The sequence below is a fragment of the Choloepus didactylus genome, chromosome 7 (genome assembly GCF_015220235.1).
Source record: "Choloepus didactylus isolate mChoDid1 chromosome 7, mChoDid1.pri, whole genome shotgun sequence".
In the NCBI taxonomy this organism is placed as follows: Eukaryota; Metazoa; Chordata; class Mammalia; order Pilosa; family Megalonychidae; genus Choloepus; species Choloepus didactylus.
Genome location: NC_051313.1, coordinates 73,846,791 through 73,853,274, shown reverse-complemented (window position 1 = coordinate 73,853,274; position 6,484 = coordinate 73,846,791).

Here is a 6,484-nt window from a genome sequence, read left to right as displayed (position 1 = left end):
TATCGCTTGCTCACATCATGGCCTGATGCAATTGATGGTCATTCAGGAGAAGCCCAGGCTCCTTCCATCTTATGATGTAACCATTGTCAATACACAGCCCCCAAGGTAATCACAGGAAAGGAAAAAAGACTGTAGAAGTACCCACAGAGGGGTTTATGGTTGGCCTTGGAAGTGATGTACATCACTGCCCTCCCAACTTCCACTGGCCAGAACTCACATGACCCCCAGCCTAACTGCAAAGGGGCTCGGGAAGTTCAGTCTTTATTTGTGCCAAGGAGGAGAGTAAAATGAGCTTGGTAAACAATATATAGTAATGTCTCTGTCAATCAGCTCTGGGCTAGATGTTGGGAAATATTTTCTATTGCCCTCTAGAGTCCAGATTCCATTCCCTCTGGAGACTCTTGATTACGTTTTATAGTAAATTCTGAGATTTGGCTTTCAAGTTAGTCACTAATGGGGGTTCATCTAGGGTTGGATCTCTGAATATTCCTGGCTCTCCAGGCCCACACACCATCTCAATAGCATCTAATAGTACCTGAATCAATAGATTCTTAAAGTAAAATTCAAGAGCTTTCTGGATCTATGTGATTAGGTGTGTTTTGTTTTGTGTTGCAAAAGTCAGCAAGAATTCAATAGTGTGCCAGAGTTTTGGCTCTTTCTGATTTACCTTGTTGGATTTTTTTTTTTTTTAATCATTGAAAGAATTTCACTTTGAGTAAACATTGCTGTTGAGATTTTCATTTAATCCAAGTGCCCTAAGGAACAGAATCTGACTATAGGGAGGCAGTAAAACCCTGTGGTTAAGAGCATGGGTTCTAGAATAGACTGCTTTGATGTTGAGCCTTTCACTGAATTCTTTGTGCCTCAGTTTCCTTACCTATCAAATAGGACATGAAAATGATAAGGCCCACCTGGAAATATGTGGATTGGCTTGCTTATCCTACATTCATTGCACCCTCTCCTAGGCTTCTTCCTCTATTGCAGAGGTAGGAAAGCTAAAGTCTTCAAATTACAAACCTCTTTGCAGCTACGGTTTTGGATGTGATTTAGGTACTGCCATTTAGATGGATTTGTTTGAACTTTGGAAGGCAGACATAAGGAGTCCATTGTCTCGCCTCACTTGGCTGTTTTCCTGCTGGCAAACACGATCCTGGAGACATGAGGCTTCATCGACAGCAATGCAGTGGCGGTGGTGGAAACTTTAACAGCATCTTGAATCTGCAGTCCTACTGTAGGACATGCTTTTGGATTTACCAGTTCCAGTGGAGGCCAAGAAGGTAGCAGTTCTCCTAGCGGGTCAGTTCTACATTCTCTGGGAATTACTTCTGGATGCCCAGCCTAGAACCTATTCCTCTGGTCCCTGCAACAATTTTGTAAGTACTTCTGGCTTGTTTTAATCCCAGCTTGCTTAAAATACCTAGAGCGCTTCCTGTATTTGGTAAGGAATTCTGTCCAAATCAAAATCTCATAGGGTTATTGAGTGAATGAAATAATATAGGTAAAGCACTAGTGACTGGTATGTAGTTAGGTATTAAGTAATTGTAAGCTTTATTATTATGCTGATTAATGACCAAGAAAGTGAAATGAACTCTTATAGGATCCTCCAAAGAGTCCCATTTTCAGAGATTAATCTAGTTCTAACAATGTCTATCCAGTAGCAAATAAAATGGAGTTTTAGCCACATTGTCAATTTGCCCTCATTCCCTTTCACATGCTAATTTCGGTAAAGGTATCTGATCCTCTGCTGACCCCACTGCTTTGATAATTGCCATTTCACCTGGCTCTGAGAGGGTACAACCCCAAATTACTCTCCCTCTTTTGCTCTTGGACCCTTTGAGGACATTGAGTTTGAAGATGCAAATGCACCAGGAATAGAGGTATTTTATCTAAAACCTTCTCTTTTTAAATCAATTTTTTTCATTTTGGAAGCCAGCTAAAGATGAATAACTGGCTATTCTAAAACAAATGCTAATATAAAAGAAGAAAATTTGAAACAAAATTGTATTTGGTCGTTCTATGAAATTTCCTTTATTCAAGACTTAAAAAGCCTAATTTAACATTCATTATTTCTTCCTGAAATTCATTCAGTTAGCTTTTCTTTTAGATTACCTTTTTGGTACATGCTTTGCATAGAAGCCACAAGAATTAAGTCTCCATTTGCTGTTTCTCCTACTGAGCTCTTCTTCTGAATTGGCCATGAACTTGTCATGTCTGAGGAATGTTCAATGGTGCAATGTCACTAATGAATTCTTTTTGAGTTGTCAAATGATTGTTATTGATGATGACAACAATCATGATATTCTTGACAAAAGAGAGTTTAACTTGCTTTTTTTTTCTGAAAATTATAATAATAATTCATTTTCATATTGACACCCTTGCATATCTTGATATGCATCCTGTACCATCAGAGAAGAAGTCGGGGGTCACATAGAAGTAAGGAAAGAATACATTTTAAAACTAGGTAGTCGCTGATGAGAATGTAGCTACAACTTTTAGCGTAAGAATTATTCCTAAAGTACTCAGTTTCCTCATCCATAAAATGAGAATAAGAGTTTCTCTTAGATTTATTGTGAGGATTAAGGATAGTAACATACGTAAAATTCTTATCACAGTGCCAACACAAAGGGAGTCTGTGCAGCTGCTCCTTGTAATCACAGACAAGTGACTTTAGTTTTCTCATTGACATTTTTTTGCAGAGTAGTAAGACAAGATTGTTGCAAGATCTAATATACATGCATATAGCTACTATTATGCCTGTTTTATTATGTTCTCATTCTTTACAAAATGTCATCCTTCTTTGAACCAGAATATTTGGTTAACACAGTATTCCCAAAATATAACAGATAAAAGATTACTGTATTTTTCTTAAGCCTTTCAGTATTTCTCAAGTAGAGAAAAAAGTCTATTTTCAAAGATTAAAAAATATCAAAATAAAATAAATAAAATGGCTACAGGCCTGAATGCCACAGAATCAGTTCACGAATTGCATTATTGCATGAAAAAAAAAGTTTTTTTTTTTTTTCCAGTTAAGCACCTGTTTATTTCATAGTCACCAAAGCATGGGAGATTGTATCTGAAAACTTTGCTCCTTGAAACCAGAATCGAAACTTAACTCCACTGATAGTTTTAATGATATAATGCAGGCTTATGGAAATTTTTCTAAATAAGAAATACAAACTATTCATACAAGCATTAAATATCCTTACAGTTGTTCCTGGGAATGTTTTAGGCTTATACATGTGACTTGAATTATGTGTTGTGGGGCTTTAAAAAACCAAAGGCAGAGTGCCATTGGTGGGAAGGATGCCACTGAAATTTTCTGCAATGATCATTTGGAGATCCTCAGGATTATGGTTTCATCTTTTTCTGCAAAGTTGAATTTTGAGAGTTCTGAGGTTTCTGTTAATTTGGGGTTACCAAAGCCGGGACCTCTGCTTTGGTCCAAGGAGCCAACTGGGTCTTGGAAGTCGAGGAGTAGAATTTCCTTCTAAGTAACCAATGCCTCTTGTCCCTGTAGGGTAGAGTGTGATCCACCCAACCCCAGGGAATAAGGATCCTGACCCCCCCCTCCAACTGTCCTTGATTATCTGACTTTACCTTTCACCTTACGTTGGTCTTTTTGTTGTTATTGTTGTAACTAGGCTCACAGGTATTTTGCCAGATAAATTGGAATACAAGTGTAATTGTTAATGTTCTGCATGCTGGTGTCAGTACTGATATTTATGACAATGGTACATCTCAATTTCACCTCTGGAAATGTCCTAAAAATACTAAACTGATACTCTGTACCTCAAGGTGAGAGTATTTGGCACCAGAGATCACAACATAGAAGTTAGAAATAGATAATGAGTAAAATCTTTTTGTGGGAAAAAAAAATCGTCTTTTACTCTTTCTGACATTCTCCAACTTTTTAAAAACAATTTTATTGAGGTATAATTTACATACCATAAAATATACTTGTTTTAAGTATGCAATTCAATGATCGTTTTTGGTAAATTTACCAAGTATTGCAGCCATGAAGTTTTAGAACATTTCCATGTGAATGGAATTTTCTTAATTTCACTTTTGTATTCTTCATTGCTGGGATATAGGAATACAAATGACTTTCTAATATAGATCTTGTATCCTGCAAGCCTGAACTTTTCTTGTTGTCGTTAGTTCTAATAGTTTTGTTGCAAGTTCTTTAGGGTTTTCTATATACAGGATCCTGTTGTCTGTGAATAAAGGTATTTTTCCCCCAATTTTTAATCCAAGAGTAGATATAAAATCTAGTCCCCTTATGATACTGGAGGAGTCAAAGACTTTGGTCTGTACAAGCTTTGGAGGGTATCCATGGGGTAAGTAATGAGAACTAACTTGGTTTCGGAATATCTCTTCATCTTTTTTGGGTTACTTACTATAGTTAATGAGGGTGTTTGCCTTCTTAGGTTGAAAAGGAAAAGAAATGCAAGACTGGTAATTCAACTGCCTTTTGATGGCATTTGTGGATATAACCTATATATTGCATACTATAATTTTTAATGTGTTCATTGACATAATTTCTCAACTAGACAATGAAAGAATTACTCATCTTCTACAAAAAACCCTCCCCTTACTTTTCCTTCATAATTTCTCAGCAGCACTTGTATTTGATATCTTCATTAATTCCTCCGTAATCCATAACTGAGTCATTACTAAATCCTACTTCTCCCTTGTATTGCCACAAAGGCTTATCTCTTTAAATTGATCCTCTCCCTTTCTCTTCTTGACTACCCAGAGAGCCAAAGATATTATCTACATTGCTAAAGTTAATCAATATTCTTCCAGATAAAATATCAATCCATGAATTTACCATTTCCCACCTCAATTAATGTTAGCATCTCTTCTCAGCCTTACTTATTACATTCATTCACTCCAAAAATTATTTTTCTCTTTGTTCTTGTAAGAACATACCTTTTTCTGGCCTCTCCTTTTGTTAACACCATTCTTCTCTCAGGATCTTTATCACATTATGAATCTAGTTTGCCCTCCATGAACATCTCTTTCAGTCTGCTTTGAATTCTTTTAAGGTGTGAAGCATGCTAAGTCTTAGTGGGCTTTAGTCTCTGTGTAGCTATCCTTATGAATTCACAGACCCCTCTACCCATTTCAGAGAGTAGCACCCAAGCATTCACACATTTACTGAACTGGAGGCTTGGAAGCCTGGGAAAGCCTCTCAAATCATGCGAAGATCACATGAAATGATGCATGTGTAAACCCACCTGTAAAACAGCATTTTTGAATATATCCTGTATTAAGGTATGGACGTTTATATTCCCCATTTGGAAGTTGATAGATAATATTTATGATTTAAAATAAAATCAAGTTTACAGTGGTGGGGACACATTATTTAAAATTATGTTAGTAAAATACTAGAGAAAACGCCTGAAACGTGGATGTCTTTAGTAAGTGGGTTTGGTGTGGAAGGTGTTCAGCAGACAACTGTTAGGTACTACTGGAACTTTTAAAAACATTTGATTGAAAAAAGAAGTAAATGAAATTAAAAAGCACAGTGGAGAAACATGGAGCAAGGGGCTTTGGTGACCCCAAACTCTCCATTCCATTCTACCTTTGAACAAGGGCACAGACCCTATTTGTCCGGACTTTAAACCACATCCAGACTCCTATCCTTACCATCAGGATGGGAGATTACCAAGGTTCTAGAACAGTATTTTTTTTTTTTAATGGGGGCTGTACTATGCCTTCAGAAAGTGATTTGGACTTTTGTTGAGTTATCATTGGTTGTTACATGCCCAGGGGTGGTGAGATGAGTGAGAGGTTGCTGGAGAAGGTTACTGACATTTCCTGGGCAAGAACCAGGGATGTTAGACATCTTGCAATGTGTCAATGGTACCATACAATGTAGGACTGTCCTATATCTCTCATGACTTTTATATGTCCTCCCAGATATGCATGTAATTTTAAATTTTAAAATTCCATTAATAAGTATCTAAGCCTTGAACCAAACTCATACTTTTTGCATGGTTTTAAACATTGTGTTTAGTTTGAAACTTTAAGTATTGTGCACCATTTCAGAAAAATCACATCAGCAATGGCAACGCTATTTGTTATAGTTGAGTCTCCAATACTATTGCAGTTGTTGTAATGCAATGACTCCATGCATACATATAAACGTATTTATTTATACCATATTTCAAACACTCAAGGATAAAGTATGTTGATAATCCATTGAATATGTCTTATTTTTCTTAAATCCAAGTTTACTTATTTTGTACATCTTTTCTACTTCATTATGTCTTCTTGCAAAGCCATGCCCAGATTATCTCCATACTGAAATACATAGTTTATTATAAGTTATTTGCCTTTTAAATTCTTTTCTATCTGACAGAGCAGTGTACTGAGTTTTTTAAATTATACCTGTAGGTAGGTTATATTCACTGTGAGCTTTATTTCAGTATCAGAAAAGGTGTGTTAACAAATATCTGTTATAGAAAGGGAGTGAGTC